Below are 11,378 nucleotides of genomic sequence, written 5' to 3'. Positions count from 1 at the left end.
TTATTCCACGGCTACGCATCTCACCCATTCATCTTCCAAGAGTTTTTTTCTCTTGACCGTCCATTCTTGGAAAGTCTCCCTATTTATTAATGTTTTATAGGGAGAGTTGTTTCGTTCTTATCCCTCTAATTATCTCTTTCTTGCCTTGCCCTTTTACTTTTTCTTGCAGATCAGATTTATCTTCCATGATATTTCTTTCAAGTTTTCTGCCTTCGGAATCGGTTGCGTCGCTTCACGAACTTCGATTTGATGTAAGATTTTCTACGATAGGAGTATTATTGTTACCGGATCTATGTTTTACATTGCTTCAGGTGCTTTAGAGTTGGGAAGCAGGCAACGGATGGCTTGGTGTATATTAATTTGGAAGATCTTTGCTTTTTACGTATGTTCCGTCTATCTTCTTTGGCCGAAAATTATTCTCACAGGCCATCTTTGTCGATGTTGTAATATTTTTAACTTTTTCAGTGAGGGTTGGTGAAGGATTAGATACTTGGATGAGAATTTGGACGATGGCGTTGTTCTTCCGATGTTCTAATTCAGCCGTCTGATCTATGGCCGATGTCGGATTCACAGGTTGTTATGCTTATGAAAGGATGTGTAAGATGTCAGGGCAAAAGGGCCTTAATATTGATTGGAAGGGGCTGAGTCCTGATCTATCTTTGTCATCCAAGACCTTTGCCATGACAGGTGCGCTTGCATGGCAGGTCACCCAAACTTAATAAAAATTTTATTTTCTTGGTGTTTTTGAGGGGAGTTCGCACGGGGTTGCCCGGGTTCTCCCCTCTGCTGTGGTGTGGTGTTTCCCGCTCTTTTACTTTTTTTTTCTTCCTCTTTTCTCGCTTTCCACTATTTTTCCTTTGATACTCTGCACCATTCGGGATGGATTCATGATCCAATTCATCATCTCCATCATCATGGTCAACATGGAATAAGCTCATGATCTCCAAACCATCGATCGCAAGGCCAAGGTATTCTTTACATATTTAAAACCAAAATTTGCCCTATCGAATTTTACTTTTAAAATTTAAATATGTTTTCTATTATGCAAGTAGGTTACCTATAATTTTGACAAATCTAACTATTGTCATTACTTTCCAACATATTTTTTTCTTATTAAAAATCACTCATAAATTTTTTAAAGGAATTCACTATAATTTAATTAAAAATAAATTCATTTATAATTATATTTACTATCTTTGAAAAAAAGTACCAAGTTAATTTAATACGATATTAATTGTTTTCTTTTGAGTGTTGTTGTGATGAAGAGCAATAGGTTTTATTTCTGACTTTGAGGAGAGGCCTCTTGATGCTTGAACCCATAATCTCTATATTCCTTGTGGTAATGGGATCGTTTGTTCAAGTATAAAGAGGTACCTCTTGGCAGAATCTTGAGATAAAATTTTGTGCTGCTCTCCAGTGCAATAATATTCTGAAGAAAACGATACTTTGGTCTTATCAGTATGATAACAAAAATAGTTTTCAAAATTAGATTATACCAAGTTACTTCAACTCTGATTAATTTTTCATTCTTAGAAAAGCTTATTTATAAACAATTACTTACAAGCTGACGACTCTTTGTCTAATTTCTTTTTCTTAAAGAAATTTTGTTTTTAAAACCAATTTACTCTTTGGTATAAATGAAATTAAATGAACTTAACGTTACTTAGAAAGAAGTAATTAATATTAATATTGGTAGATAAATTTATCATTTTGGTAACGTCTTTTAAGTCGTAGTCTGATTAAAAACTGGTTCTAACTTAAAGTGCATTGAAATGAATTTGGTTATATGTTATACTTGCAATATAAAGTTGAACAGAACATCTCCAATTGCCGTGATTCATATAGAGAAATAGTGCAGTTTCTACTTTTTTTCAAGATGCATTGAAAAATCCCTTAATTTCCACAATCTCTCAACTGATATTCATCATTGATTCAAAAGTGCTGCCAATACTACAGCTTGAAAGTACTTTCTATTGATGGCCATTCACGTTAAAAGGTTTCCACCATTTACGATCAAATTACCAGTGTGTCTATCATGATTGTTCTATTTCAAGGTTTATTTCCATCTCATATCATTTTGCCTGCAACCACTTTAATTCCCTTTAATTCTTATGGTATTTTATCTGTATATTTTTGCTAGTGCATTACCGAACTCTGTACTTGTAGGAGAATGCCATGTGCAGGTTGAGGCATGTATTTTTGTGTGTATTGCTTTTTGTAGTTCTTTAGGCCCTTGCATGGGCTTCTTTTTTAGATGGATTGAAGGTTGGGACTTCACTAGCACTAGATATTGGAAGGTGTACCATGTCAAGCATGTTGGCCAATATTAACACTGGAAATCAAGGCCTACAAGGTGAACTGTAAATCTAGCTTTGCCAAGTTTCAAGCTTTATGTCCGAAGGCATGGTTAGACATAAGAGGCAAAGGATCAAAGCTTTGGAGGGCTCCTAGTCGGGATGATCATCTCAAATTCACATGCAGTAGCAGGTCTATTCCTGGAAGACTACTCATTAGTTGCTAATTTGAAGCAAGAGTTAATTGTTTGAACCCCCTCTTGGTTTACGTGGTGCAGTGCTCTACTTAGTGTTGAAGAACTACTGTTAGTTATTGAAGTTGGTCATACGAGGTACATGTCTACTGTGTAACAAGTTCCTTTACATAGTGAAAATTTTTAGCGGACTACGGAACTACTGTTAGTTATTGAAGTTGGTCATACGAGGTACATGTCTACTGTGTAACAAGTTCCTTTACATAGTGAAAATTTTTAGCGGACTACGGTCCCGTGGTTTTTCCCCTTGAAATATCAAGGGGTTTTCCACGTAAATTCTGGTGTCTTGTTTTACATTCATATTGCACGATAATGTTGCTCATTGGCACTTCAACAATTACGCTGAAATACGTCTTAGGGCAGATTTTATATGCCTATAGCAGGTATGAAAAAAAGATACCATTTTCTTTCCCATTGAATTGCGCCATCTTTGCTGAGTTACTTCTATATTTAGTTTTTCCACTTCCCTTGTCCTTGCAATAATAATTACTTGACGATAGCCTATCTAGTCCCTTGTTAAGTTCTCTTTGCAGGTTGAAGCCTCTCAGCTTGGAAGTCTGAAATGTTTTGAATTTAGGTTGTGAATATGTAAATTCATGCTCACTGCTTGAGTTTAGAAAACTAGTTTTCTTTTTGTTTTTTACAAATATAAAATGTCTAATCGATTTCTAGATTAGTACCAAATGGAAAATTTTCCGTTTTGGATCTGGAAACGGTCTTTATTTTTTATTAATTTTTCCAAAAGACTCTTTATTTCTATATTTGGTTTTAAATAGTTATTTTCGTACAAAGGGGAAATCAATAGACAGTTGAGAATAAAAAAATATTTTTGTTTCATCGCCGTTTTAGGGTTTTAGTTAATGGCCTCCGTATTTTGTGTTTTTACATTAAAGTTATCGTTTAAATTTCGATTATTCATGTATTTTTATTTATTTATGTCAACTTATTTAGTTCTGAATATAAGCTTCAATGTTTTATTTATTCTCAAATTATGGTTATATGCAAATGAATTATATTTAGAATGGGCGAAAGTGGGGGCGGGGGGGGGGGTCACAAAAAGAGATCTGTAAGCTCAAAACGGTAGAGCGCTCGATACCATTCGCAATGAGTGGAGCGAGAGGTTGGTGGTTCGAATCCATCCGGATCTACTCTGAATTTGGTTTTAGGGGGAGGCCTTTTCTCAATCTATACAAATCTTTATTATCAATTAAAATTATTATTTAATTAAATATCAATTTGATTATAAAAATGATGAAAATGCACTTTCGTATTTGCTTTCTAAAAACCTCGCATTTCTTTCTCCTCCTTCATTCTTCAGCAATCAAATGATTCAAATCTCTTTGCTTTTTTCTTTCCTTTTGGTAATTGATAATAGAATGTTATTTATGGACATTTGTTAGAAGCAAAATTTTTATACGTGACTCGCATGTTTAGAGGGACTAAATTAGATTCCCCAGTTATCAATGCTTTGGTCGAAAGATGAAAATTGGAGATACATACATTCTATTTTTCCTGCGGTGAATGTACAATTACACTCTAAGATGCTAGTTTACAACTCAACTCTAAAATTGGAGTGCAACATGCGAGTAACTACTAGGGAAGGTGCCAAACAAGTTTAGGGGTAGTCGGATCGAGATGAGATGGTTGGAGGACAACTTCAAAACTATCGTGGCTTCTGAGTTTAAAGATTTATTTCTCTCACTTTGAGGGAGACAGTCATAATTCTAAGTTGTGTTTGGATCCACGATGATGTTGTAGAGCTAGGTAACCTATAAATTTCACTTGTCGTGTGAGTATGGAGCCATCATCTGAGAAATCGGGATCCCTTTGCAACTCCAAGTCCATGTTGGCGGTGATTAATCGTTTGGGGTTGAAGTGTAACTAGAGCTTCAAGTTTAAAAAAGTTATGCTGTCAAAGGATGGAGCATAACCTATGTCGTTGCTGATGGTGGTTATGCAGGCACGACAATGAGCTTTTCCTTGTTAGAGAAAGATGCTTTATAAAACCCATACACAAGTTCAAGGAAGAAAATCACGACGGTCTTCCAGTATAATCAAGCAATTCGTTTTATCCATCTACACCAAATGGCAAAGGCAGTGACCCTGTTACTAAAATCTGCTACACGCCAATTTTTTCATAGGTTATATTAATGGGGTCACTGCCTTTGGTAGAGATGGATAAAATAAATTACTTGATTATACTAAAACACCACTGCATTTTTTATGTATAAGTTTTATAAAGCATCCTCTTCTAATGAGAAAAACTCATTGTCGTGCCTGCATAACCACTGTCAACTATGGCCCCATCTATGCTCCATCTCTTGACAGCATAACCTTTGTAAACTTGAAGCCCTAGTTAAACTTCAACCCGAGATCATATAATCATCATCAACGGGGACCTTGAGTTGCAACGCGGTCTAGCTTCCCGAGTGATGGCTCCATACTCATATGGCAGATGAAATTTGTAGGTCATCCAGCTCTACAGTACCACCGTAAATTCAAACATCCCTTAAAACTATAACCATGTCTATCTCAAATATGGTCAAAAATAAATCTATAAACTTTTAATTTCTAATCACAATAAAAAAAAATAGCAAAGCATTTTCATTGCCACATCAGTGAAAACGTGCTCTGCAAGACGCGCTTTCCTTTTTCTCTCCAAAAACAGTATAGATCAATAAATTTTTAAAAAATAGAATAATTTATCTTTTGTTTTTCTTTTTTTTAGCATATTTCTACAATTCTACCAAAAAAATAACTCACCCACATCTTTATGAAAAGATTACATTTTTTCCTTAAATGGGGTTAAATAATGTAATTCCTTTTATAGTATCAAATACCGACACTTTATATATTATTAATGTATATAAGTGTGTATATATATTTGCTTCAAAATTAAAAATATTTTAGAATAAAAAAAAGAACAAATTGGTTGGTTAACTTGGCATAACTTTTTAGAAATTTTATTTTTTTAAAATTTATTTTATTTTTAAAGAGTTTTTTTTAGAATTATAATGTTTTTTTGTGATTTATTTGTATTGTAATAAAATTTTTATAAAAATTAAATTATTTGATAATATGGTATATAAGATAAAAGAGAATCATGCCAGCAATGAAAGTTGATGACCAATTTGCTTCGAATAAAGAAAAAAAAAGAGTGAGGACCAAATTGAATAAATTTGTAAAGATCAGTGGCTAATTTATTTTTGGCCAACAATCAGTTGCTAGATTTACTATTATCCCTTGTACAAAAAACATCAAAATAAATATTTAATGACACAATTTTAACGGAAAAATTATTTTGCTCTTTCATTAAAAAAGTAACCAAAATGCAATATAAGATATTGTGTTGGAACATTTTCAAATATTTATAGTATCCCAATAACTATAAATGAATGGGTGTAATTAATCAAAAGATAAATCTTTTGGTCATTGGTCAAAAGTTATATCATTTGATTTTTTAAAAAAAGAATTATAACTATTCAAAAAATATTATTTGAATAGTTACAAAATTAAATGAATAATTATTATTATTTATTTATTCATAAAGACACCTATTGAAAGATGTCTCTATGAAGAGACATGAAAATTCCTATAAATAGGAATGAGATTTCGTTTGGAAATATATCAACAAATTCTAATATTATTTCTTCTCTTCCTTCATTTTCTAATATTATTAGATTATTCTATAAAGTATTATTGCAGAAATCCTTTGTAGAAATTGAGTTTTTGTTATACATTACTCAGTGCATAGTGGACTATTCTCGTCAGTGCAAAACTCAAATAGTCATTGGCTTCATTGTATCCTCGAGGTTAATTTGCTTGGAACTCATTTGCACACTGAAGATAAGTGGGGGCGAATATAACCTTAAAGATAGTGGCTTGATACACGCCTTGGAGCCTTGTCCTATTTCTTCTTTTCTTTTCGAGTTTCGATCGTGTGTTCGAGATTTTCCTTACCGAAGTTTTGTACTAACAATTTTAAGGTTATATTTCATGATGACTACCACAACACATGAAAGTGGAACACTAAGGGAGTTGGCTTCCAACTTTGTTAAACTTGATCGTTTTGATGGTGGCAATTCTCGACGATGGCAGAAAAAGATGCACTTTTTATTATCAACTTTGAAGATTGCTTATGTTTTGAATACTCCAAGACCTGAAGAGAATGAAAATGAATCTGTTGCTGCAACCCGAGAAAGACAAAAATGGGACAATGTTGATTACATGTGCATGGGCCACATATTGAATGGTTTATCTGATGGTTTGTTCGACACCTACCAAAACGAGGTCACCGCTAAAGAATTATGGGACAAATTGGAGGCAAAATACATGACCGAAGATGTTACAAGTAAGAAATTTCTTGTCAGTCGTTTCAATAATTATCAAATGGTTTATGGACATTCTGTTATGGAACAATTTCGTGATATTGAAAAGATGCAGAATAAATTTAAGCAATATGATATGAAAATGGATGAAATGATTGTGTTATCCTCCATAATAGACAAACTTCCTCCATCTTGGAAAGACTTTAAAAGAAGTCTAAAACATAAGAAAGAGGAAATATCTTTTGAGGCTTTGGCAAATCATCTTCGTATTGAAGAAGAGTATTGAAAACAAGATCAGAACCTAAATTCTGAAAACGACAAAGTACATGTTACGGAGGAAGTACAGACTACTAAACCATTCAAGAGAAAGTTCAATCAGACTGATAGAGCACCTAAGTTCAAAAAGAAATAAAAGGGCTCATGCTATCATTGTAGAAAGCCTGGACATTTCAAGAATGAATGTCGATTTTTAAAGAAGAAATCATCTTCTAAGGCTGATAATAACGAAAAGTTCGTTGCAATGATATCTGAAATTAACATGGCACAAGATGATAATACATGGTGGATTGATACCGGAGCAACCAAACATGTGTGCAAAGACAAAAGCATGTTCACAAAGTTCACACAATGTGAAAATGACAATGTCTTGTACATGGGAAATTCTTCCACCGCAGCAATCAAAGGCAAAGGGTCTGTTGAACTACAATTCACTTTTGGAAAGGTTTTAACCTTAAATGATGTATATTATGCACCAGAAGTTAGGAAGAATTTAGTGTCTGGAAGTCTGTTGAATAAGTTTGGTTTCAAACTTGTTTTTGAGGCAGATAAGTTTATTTTGTCTAAGGGGGGAATTTTTGTGGGGGAAAGGGTATATGTATGAGAGCATGTTCAAACTCAATATTATTAATAAGAATAAAAATACTATTTCTGCTTATATGGTTGAATCTTTTTGTTTGTGGCATTATAGATTAGGTCATTTGAATTATAGAAAATTGAATGACATGTATAAATTAAATCTAATTCCTGTTTTTAATAATAATATTGAAAAATGCAATACATGTATGTTGACTAAAATTACAAGAAACCCTTTCCCTAATGTTAAAAGGAAAACAAAATTGCCTGATTTGATACATAGTGATTTATGTGACATGCATAATACTCCTACATTAGGTGGAAAGAAATATTTTGTTACTTTTATTGATGATTGTTCTAGATATTGTTATGTATATTTATCGCATTCAAAAGAAGAAGCGCTTGATAAATTTAAAGTTTATAAATCTGAAGTTGAACTTCAGTGTGAATCATTTATCAAGTGCTTAAGATCGGATAGAGGTGGAGAATACTATAATCCAAGTTATTTTGAATTCACTGGAATTGTCCATCAAGTTTCAACCCCTTACACACCACAACAAAATGGTGTAGCTGAAAGAAAAAATAGAGTCTTAACTGAAATGGTAAATTCAATGTTATCATATTCAGGTCTTGGAAAAGGTTTTTGGGGAGAAGCTGTTTTAACAGATTGTCATATATTGAATAGAGTTCCTAATAAGGAAACTAAAATAGCCCCTATGAACAGTGGAAGAAAAGGAAACCAAAGCTTAATTATTTGAAGGTTTGGGGTTGTAGAGCTATTGTAAAAATTCCAACACCTAAACGTAAAAAGTTAGGTGAAAGAGGAATTGAATGCATATTTATAGGTTGTGCACATAATAGCAATGCATATAGGTTCATGAGAATTGAACCAAATGATTCAATTTCAATTAATACTGTTATTGAATCAAGAGATGTTATTTTTGATGAAAATAGATTTAATTCTATATCAAGACAATTACAACCACAACAATTGATTCATTCTTCAAATGAGAATGAGATTCCATTAAAACAAATTGATAATAATGATGGATCTTGTCAAGAATTAAGAAGAAGTAAGAGGATTAAAAAGGTCAAAGATTTTGGACCGGATTTCATTATGTTTCTTGTAGAAGGAAATGGTGAAGGTATATGCAATAAGATACCTTATTGTTATAATACTGAATCTGATCCTATTACATTTGAAGAGGCAGTGAAATCTCAAGACTCTGCTTTTTGGAAAGAAGCAATAAATGATGAGATGGATTCAATAATGGGAAATCAAACTTGGATCTTAGTTGATCTTCCACCAGGTTCCAAACCAATAGGTTGTAAATGAATCTTCAAAAAGAAAATGAAGGTCGATGGAACTATTGATAAATTTAAAGCAATGTTGGTAGCAAAAGGTTTTACACAAAGACAAGGTATTGATTACTTTGATACCTATGCTCCAGTAGCAAGAATTGCTACAATTAGACTATTAATATCACTTACCTCTATATATAATTTGGTTGTTCACCAAATGGATGTTAAAACTGCATTTTTAAATGATGAATTGGAAGAGGAAGTGTACATGGAGCAACCGGAAGGATTTGTTGTTTCAGGACAAGAGCATAAGGTATTTAAGCTTGTTAAATCTTTATATGGGCTTAAACAAGCATCAAAACAATGGCACCAAAAGTTTGACAAGGTTGTTTTAGCTAATGGCTATAAAATAAATGAATCCGATAAGTGCATATATAGCAAATTTGATAATGGAAAGGGTGTCATAATTTGTTTATATGTAGATGACATGCTCATTTTTGGCACGGATTTGGAACAAATAGAAAACACAAAGAAATTCTTGTCAAACAACTTTGCTATGAAGGATATGGGTGTAGCAGATGTTATTCTTGGGATTAAAATAACCCGAGATGAAAGCATTATAACTTTATCACAATCACATTACATTGAAAATGTGCTTAAAAAGTTTGATCTTTTCAACTGTATACCAGCATCTACACCCATGGATCCTCAATTAAAATTAGTATCTAATGCTGGTAGGAAAATTGGTCAATTGAAATATGCAAGTCTAATTGGTTGTCTTATGTATATAATGACTTGAACAAGACCAGATATTGCATATGCTGTTGGAAAATTGAGTAGGTACACAAGTAATCCAAGTAGTTTGCATTGGCAAGCTTTGAATAGAGTACTTAGGTACTTAAAGAAAACTATTAACTATGGATTGTGTTATAATGGATATCCTCCAGTTTTAGAAGGGTATTCGGATGCTAGTTGGATTACAAGTTTGGAAGATCATGCATCTACTAGTGGATGGATCTTCATTCTTGGTGGATGAGTCATTTCTTGGGGTTCCAAAAAAACAAACATGTATTACTGATTCCACCATGGCAGCAGAATTTATTGCATTAGCCGCTGCATCTAAAGAAGCAGAATGGTTAAGAAATTTGCTTTATGATGTACCTTTATGGCCTAAGCCAATTTCACCTATTTCTATCCGTTGTGATAGTGAGGCTACTCTAGCAAAAGCATATAGCCAAGTATATAATGGAAAGTCTAGACACATTGGATTAAGACATAGTTATGTCCGACAATTAATCTCTGATGGAGTGATCGCTATTAATTATGTGAGGTCAAGTGAAAATTTGGCAGATCCTTTGACAAAAAGTCTTGCTAGAGATGCAGTAAAAAGGACCTCAAAAGGGATCTGACTCAAGCCTATTAATTAGAGTCACCCATGATGGAAACTCGACTCAACGCTTGGTATAACGTCAAGTCTTGAGTTCAATGAGACAAAGTACATCATTAGTATGTGACTATTAGCACTATAAATAAATTCATCCTAAGATTAAAGTGCTAGGTACCCGTAATGATAAGGGAAGGATGAGTAATATACTCTTAATGGACCCATAACATAAATATGTTAGAGTGTTATAATTACGGGAACACTTTTGATGGGATCTACCTATGTGAGTGGAAGTGTGGCCGCTTCTAGGAGCTTAAGGGCTTGGCTCTGACAGTACTCATGAAAAGAGGACATAGACACATGACCATAATAGTGTCCCTAGATACTATGCATTGACTGATGTTGAAATCATTGTGTGAGATGTGTTCAGTTAATCAAATGGAATAGTTGGTTCAAAGCTTAGTCTACCATGTAATTTCGATTAACTTTAACATGTTTTCACTAAGTGAAGGTTCAATCGTAAGACACCTTTATTTATGCAAATTGATTTGCAAGAATATCAAAATCTAAATATTTTGAAAATGGGGGGAGATTGTTGGAACATTTTCAAATATTTATAGTATCCCAATAACTATAAATGAATGGGTGTAATTAATCAAAAGATAAATCTTTTGGTCATTGGTCAAAAGTTATATCATTTGATTTTTTAAAAAAAGAATTATAACTATTCAAAAAATATTATTTGAATAGTTACAAAATTAAATGAATTATTATTATTATTTATTTATTCATAAAGACACCTATTGAAAGATGTCTCTATGAAGAGACATGAAAATTCCTATAAATAGGAATGAGATTTCATTTGGAAATATATCAACAAATTCTAATATTATTTATTTTCTTCCTTCATTTTCTAATATTATTAGATTATTCTATAAAGTATTACTGCAGAAATCCTTTGTAG

General features: G+C 32.8%; 1 long non-coding RNA gene across 1 annotated transcript; it reads left to right on the top strand.

Moving 5' to 3' along the window:
• Nucleotides 1–2,682, top strand: LOC107913067 (uncharacterized). The gene is made up of 2 exons (XR_001688403.2): nucleotides 1–382; nucleotides 466–2,682. It is a non-coding gene; the product is annotated as an uncharacterized lncRNA (long non-coding RNA).
• Nucleotides 2,683–11,378: the final 8,696 nt, after the last annotated feature.

This window comes from Gossypium hirsutum, chromosome D11 (assembly GCF_007990345.1).
Source record: "Gossypium hirsutum isolate 1008001.06 chromosome D11, Gossypium_hirsutum_v2.1, whole genome shotgun sequence".
NCBI lineage: Eukaryota > Viridiplantae > Streptophyta > Magnoliopsida > Malvales > Malvaceae > Gossypium > Gossypium hirsutum.
The sequence above is the reverse complement of the archived record's forward strand: the minus strand, read 5'-3'. Positions and strand labels throughout refer to the sequence as shown.